We start from the raw sequence: 12,897 nt of genomic DNA on the forward strand, positions 1-12,897 counted from the left end.
AATTTGGTCATTATAATTGTAAAGTTGTGATTTCCAACTAGCATCTGTTGGCTTTAATTCTGTGACAAATTTGATTATAATTTCTTCAATCATTTCTCTGTATTTATGTGAGTTTATTTGCAAGAAATAAGTGTGAGAGATTGGTGAAGAATCAAGTTTCAAAGATGGACCAATGCAGTTCGTGACTAGCTCGCAAGAGTAAATCGTGAAAGGCCACATGTAAAGCACATTACTAAAAGCTGAAAAGTCATGTCAGGCTGTCAAATTTGCAAGAAATGCCATCTTGCGAGGTACCCGCAAAACTCTCTATTTGGCAAAAAGAAAAAGTGTTTTACCAAATTCTTTACCCACACTATGTATACCCTCATTACCCACAAAATGTAAGGAGGAGTATTTTTCAGAGAGAAAACTCTAGCAAATACACTTGAGAATTAGATATTGTTATATCTACAATCATCTACACATTTTTTTTCTTGGTTTTCCTCTACTTCTACCTCTCTATCTCTACATCCTTGAAAGGTTCTTAGCTCAAACACTTACCACACCCAATCTAAGTGTTGAGTCAAGTTTTGGTGCTGTTGGGAAGTATTGGAAGAAGCCATTAAATAGCGGATGCAATCGGCTAAATTGCAAGATTCAAAAAACTAGTGAAGACAAGACTCCGAGAAGTCCGTTGGTAGCAAGAGCTTGGAGAGCTCAAGTACATAGGATAGACCAGGCTTGGAGTGTCTTTTGTTATTCGTATACTCCAACTTTATTTACTAATGGATCAATTTCGACTTGGAAGGTCACGAAGAGGTTTTTCGCCAAATTCTTCGGTTTCCTCTTTGATAACACGCCTTGGTGTTATCTTGTATTTACATCTCTTTTCCCTTACTCTTTAAGCTTACATTTATTGTTGCTTGCTTACTTATGGCTTAAAGAGTAGTGTTACTGATTTATTTTGCTTTATTTATGTAAGGTTGAATTTAATCAACCATTTTGTTGGCTTTATTCTGTGTCAATTTGCTTATAATTCAGCACTTAGAAACCCTGTATTTAGGTGAGAATCATGTAAGGGTAGTGTGTGAGAGAGTGTGAAGAAATGCTAAAAAATGTGCACTAAAGCAGAGACTCACGACTAGATCTCGTGGGTGGCTCGCGACTGGCAAGCTGCCAAATGATGCATACAAGTGAAGCATATAGAGCAGTTGAACCGTTATGCCAGCTATAGCACTACAGGACAAAAAGTCCAGACTGGCCATTCAATTAGCAAGCAGTTTGGATTCGCGAGTCAGTCAAGTCACGAGGCCAAGTCGCCAGTCCATTCTATTTTGGAAAAACTGACTCTTCACATTCCTTTCTCACTCTAGTATAAATACCCCTTATACCCACGAAATATTGAGAGCTTCCAGAGAGAATTTTGAGAGAGAAACCCTAGAGAAAAACCAAATTAACTCATCCACAATCTTTACATAGTGACTCTTCAAATTCCTCAACTCTCACCATCTCCATTGTTACATCCTTGAGAGGTTCATTAGCCAAATCTTGTTCTCACCATACCCATATTTGTGAGAAGGCTTTTTGGTACTTGGGAAGCAGTTAGGAAGGGACCAATTGATATTAGTTTATGCTATGGGCTATAGTGGAATCTGGTAAGCTATAGAAGATAAAGGTTTGGCGTAACCTCGTTAGAGTAGGAGCTTGGAGAGCTTAGGTACACTGGGTAGATTAGGTTTGGAGGGTCTTCTGCTGTTCATATATCCCAACTTGATTCTCTAGTGGATTATTGACCGCTTGAAGGGTAGCGGAGAGGTTTTACGCCGAGAATTTCTATTTCCTCTTCAATAACACATTGTTGTATTATCCTTGTGTTTGTATCTCTCTTCCTTTAATCTTTGCCATTTAATTTCTGCTGTAGATGTGATTTTATTTGGTTTATATTATGTTATCAATTTTGTTTTAGTTTATTTACATTTTCCACATGTACATTGTTTGTTGATAAGTTTGAATTGGTAATTTGTAATTTGGGGGTCTAAACAAGTATTAGTATTTCACACTAATTTGAGCTTTCAGTAACAATTATTATGTTTACTAAATAGTTTGAGCACACTCTTTACTTTATTTTGTGTATAGAATTTAGGAGGAAAAAAAAAAGGAGAGAGAGAGTAAACACATGATTAATTACACATGATTAATTCATGTTTATCACCTTCAGTTTTTCTCACCAATATCTAAAGTTAGCTAAAGAAATCTTTAGACAAAAACAGTTAAAAAATGATTAATTTTTATTATTATAAAGAAATGCTTTTATTTCTTTTTTAAAAATTATTATAAACAGTTAAAAACAGATCTTTTGTTTCTTTTATTTATTAAAACTTTTCTTCGAATATTTAAATAGTATCCTTTTTATTTATTTATTTTTTTTAATACACTCCCTTGCATCTTATTTCGAGGGTTTCACAATCATGGTGATCATACAATCCACGTATATATGAGTAACAATAATTTAAAGAGGCTGTAAATATTAGAGGATTTATTGGCAATCCTTATTAAATTTAAAGTCAACAAAAAAAAAGTATACTAGAATGACCACATGAAAAAAATGTGGAATTTCAAAATTATATGGCAAGATTAGAAGAAGTCAACAAATAATTAAAGTCTTTGATGATTTTATATATATATATATATATATGTGTGTGTGTAGACACATTCTTTTTTAGGAATTGTGGTTATTACTACTTTTAAGAGAATATAGGTTTCTAACCTATATTTAGAAAATGCCATTTTCCTATTTGTGTTTGATTTTTGTTACTTGAAAACTAGATTGTTTTGCCTAGGTATTTATAGATCCAAACTATTATTTTGATTTCCAAATTATATGTAAGAGTTTAATTTTGTTCTTAAACTATCAATAATGAAATTTATAGTATTTAAAATTTTGAAAAGGGTTTAGTGTTATCCATGCCTCTACTTTTCATCATAGTTACAAATTACACTGTGTGTGTAATAAGGAATTAGCAAAAATAATCAAGAGTGCATCGAATGATATTCTTACAAGAGTTATAAGGAATTAGCAAAAATTCAAAAACAAATGTTGATAGTGTTAAACTTAGGTATGAATTTTTCATATATATATATATATATATTATTGTGATTAATCTGAAGTGCAACCTTATTCATGCAATAAATTACATGCTAGATGGCTAGGACTACAAAAAAAAATAATAATAATAATAAATAAAATAAAATAAAATAAAATAAAAGGTCTATAGTGGCATTCATTAAACACCACTAGGTCCTAAAAACTCTGTAATGGCATTTTCTATGGTGGTGATTATAAATGCCACTTTTATACCATAATTATAGATCTATAATGGCATTGTTCATATCCTATAGTAGCATTTATAAAACATTGTAGGTCCATACCCTATAGTGACATTTTTAAAATGCTACTATAGACTTTTATATTTTTTTTTAAAAAAAAAAAATTGGCTATAGCAGCATTTCAAAATAACACTATAACCAACAACCACCACACACACACACGCACACAAAAAAAAAAATGATTACCAAAAATTTACACACACACACACACACACAAAAAAAAATGATTACCAAAAATAAATTTTTGGTAATCAAATTTTTTTTTTAATTTTTAAAATTTGAAAGCATTAATATTAATGCTTTAAAATTTTAATTAAATTAAGAAATTCAAAACAAAAAATTTATAAAAAAAAAAAACAAAAAAAAAAAAAAAAAAAAAAAAACAAAATACAAACACAAACCCAGAAAATTCAAAATCGAACACAACATGCTCCAAAATACAAGAACACAAACCCATAAATTTCATCTCCTTCAAAAAAGCCAACATAAATCCAACACCAAATCCATTTAAGGAACACAAAAAACACAAGTTCAAAAACACAAAAGCACAAGCTCAAGAACACAATCCCAGACTTAAACATAAGCACAATATCAGAAACACAATAGCACAAATCCAAGCACAGATCCACAAAATCATTGATATATAAACCCAAATCCTAATCAAGACATAGACACAAACATTGCTAGAATATCCAATTCATTCAAAATATTCTTCATTTCCATCATTTACTTACTAGTCAAATAGGAAAGAACCAAAAAAAAAAAAAAAACACTAGGTCTACTAATAAAAAAATAGAGAGAGAGAGAGAGAGAGAGAGAGAAGGGGAGGGGAAGGGGAAGGGTAAGGGGAGGGCTAATCGGCAAGGAAGCGGCGTGGATGGCAATGTGAGACATTCTTTCCTTGCCTATCCTCTTTTCTCAATGTCTCTCTATACACATTAAATAGTCATTTGCTTTGGTATAAATAATCTTTTATGTACGTTTTTAGACCCTTTAACGCAAGTTGTTTAATCTAGTTATTTAGCTAAGTGATTACTTAGATTAATTATTTGGTTCATGATTAACACAATAAAATCATATCATGTAAATAATGTGGAAATATAAAGAACACAACGATATGATAACCTAAGAAAACTTAACTGGTAAAAAACTTGGGGAGGATTTAACCTAGCTATCCTCAAAGTAAAAACAGATCCACTATAAAAAAAAATTGAAGTTTGTACAATAAGATTTAGACCAAAAATATCCTATTGCTACCTCGAGTAGAAAACTTACTACCACGACCACGTGACAACTCCGAGTCCATAGATTGCTTCTTTCTTTAATCCACTGTAACCACAAGTTCTCCTACTTGTGACTTTGAGACTCCATTCAAAGGTTTCAGATCTTCTTTAAAGTTCTGTGTAACAATTGAAGAGATCACCAAGTTCTTGACATGAATCTTGATTTTGATAACCCTAAGTATGTATGAAGGTAAACACCTCTAAATCTCACAAAAAATTCAACACACAACCATCAAAAGATCTCTAAAATGTAGTTAAGGTTTTTCCTTTTATACTTGGAGTAAAATATAAAACTTTACACGTCAAATAGGCTTAGGCTGAATTGGAAATTCTATAGAAAAATAAATATGCACGTAGTTCAATCGATCGAGTTTAATTTTCGACCGATCAAGCCTTGCAGATTAAGTCCAATAATTTTTGCAAACACTCGATTCCAATTTTACAAATAAACATATTTTGAGCAAGCCTAAACTTAGACTCTATGTTTTGATCATGGTTTGCTAACATAATACAAATTAAAATTCTAATATATTAGTTTCTAAAGTCTTAAAACCTAACACTTTAAATACTCAATAGAATCCAAATGCTTTTCTAACCTACCAAATCTTCTTCTTCTTCTCTTTTTTTTTTTTTATTATTTTTTTTTTTTTATGAAGTGTGGATTATCTCTTTGAAAGTAACTATATATATATATATAACAACAGCATCAAACAAGCTTTAATATTCCCAAAATTTGACATCCTTGTCTATCATTGCTAATTATTTATGGCATGCATATAATTCATTCTAGTGGGGAAGATGGGCCACCATTAATATTTCTTCTTCGCTATTAGACCAAAATGTGCAAGATGGTAAGTGTGGGTCTACCACAGTGTGACTTGGTGGTAAAATTTTTTATATTATTACATATGATGTTTGACAAGAATTTAGCAGTTTCAATGGTAGCACTTCCACAAATGTATTATACCCATAATGATAATCTTACCAGAACTCTCTCTAATACAAATGATATTATTTATTATCATCACTGGACGAGGAGTCCATAAATCCGCACCAAATATCCCTTTCTTTAGTTGGAAAGAAAAAAAAAGTGTTGGTCCACGTGTTTTATTTCGGACTTCTGGACTTCTGTTTTTGGATGTACTCATCATCAACATGTTTGAGAAAGAGCCAGATTATTTTTTCTAATCTCCGCCTCAAACTTGGCCCATGACCATGGCCTGATTTGATGGGTACTGGTAAAGATATATATGATAAGATATAGACCTGTAGCCAATAAACATGTGACAACTGACAAGGCCATGTACCATTCTTTAATGAAATACATTTATATCTTTCCAGTACGATTTCAAATTTTCATGATCTTGACGAATGTGTACTCGATTCCCAGAAATAATGTGCAACATTATTGGATATGGAAAATCGCTAGCAAACACTATTTGGATATAAGAATATGGGGCCTAGGGGATCCATTGTAACTATTCGTGATTGAAAAGGCAAAATTTTTTTTTTTTTTTTGAGAATCGAAAAGGCAAAATTTAACACTCCAAAACTGTACATTTTGCATTCCAAAAAAAAAAAAACTCTACATTTTTGGTAGCCTTCGTTCTTAATCAATGGAATATGACTAGTTTCACTTTTTTTAAATGCTGGGATTTTTTGTTTGCACCATGTAAAACTTTTAATTTTCTAATTCCTGCTTAAAATGCACATTGGGTTTTTGTTCCAAAAGATGAAGATGAGCTTGGACCAGTATTTGTGTAATTTCTTTTCCTCCTAAAAATATTCTGGAATATTTGGGAAAAGCAAAACAAAAGAAAGATATGACAATTAGGAACGCGTTTTACATTGTGGTTGATAATACATGTTGGATTCATGACATGATTTTCTACACATTTGCCCTACATGTTCCAACTATAAATAGATAAGATTACACAAATCTAGGATCAATGACACTTGTGGAGAGAAGACTCGAAAGGATTAACCCTATGTTTGGTTTGAGGGAAAGGAACGGAAAAGAAGAAAAAAAGAATAAAGGGAAAGGGAAAAATGTGGGCTCAAGTAATATGTTTTTCATCAAATTTGGCTCATTTTCTTTTTTCTCATGCTCTATCTAAACAATGGAAAAAACTTAATTTCTCTTTGTTTTCCTCCTCTTCCCCTCAAACAAAACATAATGTAAGTGAGTATTTCCCTAACTAATGAACTCTATCTTCTCTAACTATTAGAAATTTAGAACATGCTAATGTTAACCCAAGTTAATGCAAGCTCGAAACTTTCCAAATAATATTCATACCTAAAATTTCTAATCAATTAGTGGCATGATAATATATTTTTCTAATACTATATTATTCAAAGATATATAAAAGAGGCCAAGATATAGTTACATCGTGCATAATTCTTACTTGACAATACATTATTTAATTTTTTTTTAGATTAATATTTTGAAAATCCTATTTTTGGATCACATCTTATCTTTATGTTTTCAAGAAACTTCAAATTTCATTTTAATTGAATATTTTTTTATTTAACTCATAAACTCATATTTTAAATAGAAATTTAAAGTTTAAAAAAAGTTTAAATTTAAATATTTCATGTATGGGATGATTATTGATCTTTGATTTCTTGATATGTTGTAAAAATGTTAGGTGTAAGAAGATAATATAACCATAAGTAGAATATTTACCTCTCCAATTTTGTCAAAGTACTTGTTTCTCTAATGTTATAGCATAATGCAATTTTGCTGGACTTGTTTGTTGATTTCTTGAACTCAGATTGGATCTTTTCAATAGAAGTTGCTTCGACTCTTGTGGATATTAAACTAATATGTGAGAGTTTTGATAATAAAGCCTACTATCCTGAACTCACATAGCATCTTTAACATATAATTACTCTGCTCTAACTCTTAATAATTAAAAAAATAATTGTAAATAATTAGAATAATATAAAATAAACAATTAATATTGCTTTAATTTTATTAAAACTTTTGGGAATAGAGAATAGTAGGTTTTATATACTAGCATGAACAGGCAAAACTATATCTTGTAAGATAGTTTTTATTAAACCAAAAATTTATAATAGATTATCAATAAAAATAATGCAAGCATGCATAGTGTGTAGGATAAAATGGGTTGCTTTCTTTGAACATATTGGGTCCGTTTAGGATCTGCTTATTTTGCTAAAACTGAAAACTTTTTATTGAGAGTACTGTAGATGAAGGTAAAAGTTAGCTGAAATAGTATAATGAGACTTATGAATGGTACCAAAAGGTACAGTGGGGCCTATGAATAGTAGCAAAAATAAGCTGAATAGTAAAATAAACTAGTTTTTTAATTTGTAGCCAAACGCACACATTAAATAGAAATTTTTGTATAAATGGACTTATATTCATTGAACTCTCCCATACATGATTTTTTTTTTTTTTTAGAGACTCTCATACATGAAATTAGATTGCTTTAGAGCATTCCCATCAGCTCTCTCATTAAAAATGCCATTTTGACACTCCAAAATCCTACTTTATCATTTTAACACATCATTTTACAATATAGCATTTATCAGATGTTTTATTCTTCACTTCTATATATTAAAATAATATTTACAACATATTAAAATAATACATTAAACTCCTCTCCAGTTCCCATCATCATCATCATCAACAACGGCACAACCACCGCTGCCACAACAACAGCCACCAATAGCCACTGCCGCAACAACACCGACAGCCACCACTAGCAAAAACCCACCTCCACCAACACCACCTTATTTATAAAAAAAAAAAAAAAAAAAAAAAAAAAAAAAAAAAACTCCACAACAATCCAAAAAATTACCACCACAATCAACCCACAACCACTACAATTACTCACCAATATCAAATCAGCCCAAATTGCAACCAAAAAAAAAAAAACCCACAACCAGAGAGAGGCAGAGTGAAAGGGGAACAGAGGGGAGAAGGAAGAGAGATCTACAACCATCGCCCACCATAACCAAAATCCAAAATCAACCCACAACTGTCGCCACCCACCAATATCAGCCCATCACAACCCATGAAAATCAACCCACAATCACTCGGTGCCGAATCCACCATCAAATCATAACAAAACAAAACAAAACAAAACAAAACAAAACCAAAAAAAAAAAAAAAGAAACCACTGCCACAAAGATCGGCATGGCTTGAAGCTCCGGCCATGGGTTGCTGTGGATGTGGTGGGTTGGCTTGTGGCGGTTGGGATGGGTCGGTGTGCCTGTGTTGGTGGTCGGGTTCGTGGGTCATGGCTAGGTGGCGGCTTGGTGAGGTCTACTACTTGGTGAGATCGACGGCGGCTTGATGAGGACGGCGGTGTGCTCTAGAGAAAGGAACAAAGGAGAAGCTGAGAGTGAGAATGAGTGAGGAAGAGAGACTCAGGCAGATGGGAGAGAGAAAAGTAAGACTTAAAAAAAGATTAAAGTGATGAGAGAGGAGAGAGAAAAGATAATAAAAAAATAATAAAATTTATAGAATTGTTGTCCGTACGCTTCTATTTTTGAGACGTTACTGTTCACTCGTGCCAAATTTTTTGGCATTTAGAACACCTCATGAGAGTGGTTTTTTAGTGTTTGGTGTGTCAAATGCCAAATATTTGGCATTTGACACACCTGACGAGAGTGCTCTTAGGAAATATATGAAATTTGGTTTATAAAGATTTTTTAATTTTTTTTATCAACTAAGAAACTTCTTGAACCATTGGGTCGAGTTTTTAGGCCCATATCCATAGATTGTCTCCCCTTCAGCAATAAGGGTACGTTTGGTACACTGTAATGATTATTACATGGGAATAAGAATAAATATTACAGTGAATACATTAAAGTTGGAATATAATAAGTATTACTATTCATTAGTTTGGTGACCATTTAGGAATAGAATCCTGAATATGCATCCACAATTTAGTAGAGTATAAAAAGAAGGTGTAATTAAATCATTTTTAAGTCAAATTTCCTAAAATACACTTTTTTAGGGTGTTCAAAATAGAGCTAATAATTAATAACAAGAAAATTTTATTTTCTTTCCTTTTGAAGATGTGACAATTAATGACTTTTTAGGAAATTTTTTTAAAAAGTTATTACATAAACTGAAATAATAGATATTCAGTACTTTTGATAAGGAATAGTTATTCCTCATTTTGAAAAATAGCTATTCATAAAGAATAATCATTTATTGTAATAAAAATATAACCAAATAACTAAATAGTTATGTCACAAGAATTTCTATTACATTACAGTATTTATTAGAGTTTACCAAATGTAGTTTAGAAGTGCAAGTATCACACATTTATTAGAGAACAACTCTCAATTTTTTTGCCGCACTACATTGGGCCCTAGCCCAATCGTGCTTAAGGGACAACGTTACAAAACTTTGAGACTCCAAACCCAATGGATTTAATTGACAACACCAAATAACATTGGGCCCCCAAGCCCAATGAATATATGCATGAATTAAACATGTTCTTATTCCAACTCTGGACAAGAAAGGTCAGGTTTTTGTGGCATTGTAAATCTAGAGGCAATGCACAGAGCTGGTATACGAAAAATGTTTTTCATATTTCATTCATTGAAACTTTGGATAAAACCTTTGGTCATGTTCTTCTTATTCCCCTACGTAAATATTTTTGCAGGGAAATACTAGGGTGTGGTTAAATTTTATGTTAAATTGCAAACTATATTCCTGAAATTTGGAGATGTTTGGGTTATATATACACTATGAAATTTTAGAATTTGAATTTTAGCATCTAAAGTTTTGTTCAGTTTGTATCAACCGTCATTCCATTTATATTTTTCCATAAAATGCTATATAAACTTATTAGTCATGTTTAATTTGCCCAATAAAATGATGTTGTATCATTTTTATAACCTAAAAAGTTTAAATAATTAAATAATTAAAAATGACATGCATGAATCGACGTGCACAAATATACGAGAGAACATTCTATAATTGGCTCAAATTTTATCGAATTCCAAAAAGTAAAACACAAATTTAAGTGTTTCTACACAAAAACTATAGTTGGCACAGACAAGTTTTTCATTCATGAACTTATAGAAATGATCATATTCACTAACCTTGTATTTAATACATAATTCTCTAACACGAAATGAATTATTTAGACTACAAATAAATGAAAATTAATAATTACGTATTTCATAACTTCATCTACAAACTTAGACAATTCATTCTCAAAGCATATATATATATAAAAGAAGGGGAAGTCTCCCCCACGCAATTACTACATCAACAGTTCACATGAGACACAAAAGTAGATAGGATGAAACAAACACGTACTTCAGCATGTGAAATTGGTCTGCCACCTCAAGTGCTGGTGTTCCAAACATATCTATAATGAGAGCCGTCGGGTTAGGCTGCTTCAGGGCAGAGATGGAAGATCGCGTGGTTGGGATTACTTCATGCATTACAAGATTGAGTCTTGTGAAGATACAAGCATCAATATTGTTACTGGTTATTACTAGTGGTAGTTCAACGATGTCTTCGTTTTTGCATTTCCGAGCCTTGGCTGATTGGAAAAGTTAGGATTGGCCGGTGGCAACATTGACAGGAATGAGATTCCACGACAACAAAGGTGGTGACATGCAAGTTGTGATTGGAAGCATGGTGGTTGCCGAGCTCAGGGACTCAGAGTTTAAGATCTCCATATATTTGAAACCTACTATTACTTTAACTAAAAAGTATTTTGTCTTCAAATTTTTTGGTTTGGTTTTGAATTCTCATTTCTCAATAGACTTAATCTACTTGGAGTAGATTTGTTTAACTAGGCTAAAATAGTGTTTTTTTTTTTTAATGAAGTTTGTATGAAATTCATTTTTCATTCCTAATAAAAAAAAAATTCCTGAAAATGTTACAATTTTTTCTTAAGAATATTTTTTGATAATTTAGGGGCTAAAGTAGTAAGGACAAACTAATAACTTTTTCAATGATTTAAAGATGAAAAATAAATAAATAAATAAGTTGAACAACAGAAAATGTAACGTTTTCAATAGTTGAGGAATGAATTTTTTTAAAAGAAAAAATTTATAATGAAAGTGAAAATTAATGCACGCGTTAATACAAAAACTATATTATTGTAACCTACATTTACAAGAAAGTGGTTAAAATTTACAGTGTGATATTTTCCTTAAACTTAGTCTTTTTTTTTCCAAACTTAAAATATAAGCTTAGAATTAACTGTAAACAAAATACACCTACGAAAAACTAACTAATGAAGTACATGGAAATAGGAAATGAATTAATGTATTAATTGCAAGTAATGCTGCATTTTTTTTTTTTTTGGTTTTTTTGGCTAAATAATGAACAAATTTTGAAATGTGTTAGGACACCCTCATGACCATCCCAACTAGTGTTCACTAGCTAAGAGCGATCATCTCTATGCCTTATTACGGTGCTTGAAAGAGCCGCAATAGGTCTAGAAATATAATATAATATATATATGTATGTATGTATATAATTCTGTTCTTTTTTTTTTTTTTTGAAAAATACTTATTACGTCAATTGGAAAGTGCCGCAATAGGTTCAACCCAAAAAAATGGAAGGCACAAAAATTGATATGTTGTTGTTAAAACTAAAACTAGGGATGTATTTGATGTTGGTACTAGTCCCCAACATTCCTTACAATATAAGTACTAACAATGTACATGATGATGTGAATGACAACCTTAATTGGGCTTAAGATCGATACCTCGATCATTAGTGACAAAGATGTTCATGAACCCCACTTAGACAAAAATGAGTTTATTGATAATGAGTCAAACGATGAGGAATACGATGAATATGAGTACATTAATGATGAGTAGTTTAACTTGCTTTTAGTATTTTTTTGTGTAAGTACATTATGGTTATTAACGAACTAGTAAATTGTTAGTAGTATATGTACCTTTCTATGGTGTTCAAACTTTGGCATCTTGCATATGGTATTCTTTAATGTTATTTCTTTAATATGTCATGAGTATTACTTGCTAGAAATAGCGACAAATGACTACATGGTATACGTTGTTACTTGTTTGACAATAGCCTTCTTACTTCCTTTGTATGCAATTTTGGTCTATAATTATTATTATGTTTTTGTTGTTAAAGTCTTGCACGCAGGAATGCCTAAAAAACACCTTCTGGCAGTACTGGAAGTTGGGCAAGGCTCTTCTCAATCACTAGGGAGTCAATACCAAGAAACACAATAATAGGGAGGAAGAAAGACCACAACCCGAGACAAGT

This window comes from Quercus lobata, chromosome 4, assembly GCF_001633185.2.
Source record: "Quercus lobata isolate SW786 chromosome 4, ValleyOak3.0 Primary Assembly, whole genome shotgun sequence".
Lineage (NCBI taxonomy): Eukaryota > Viridiplantae > Streptophyta > Magnoliopsida > Fagales > Fagaceae > Quercus > Quercus lobata.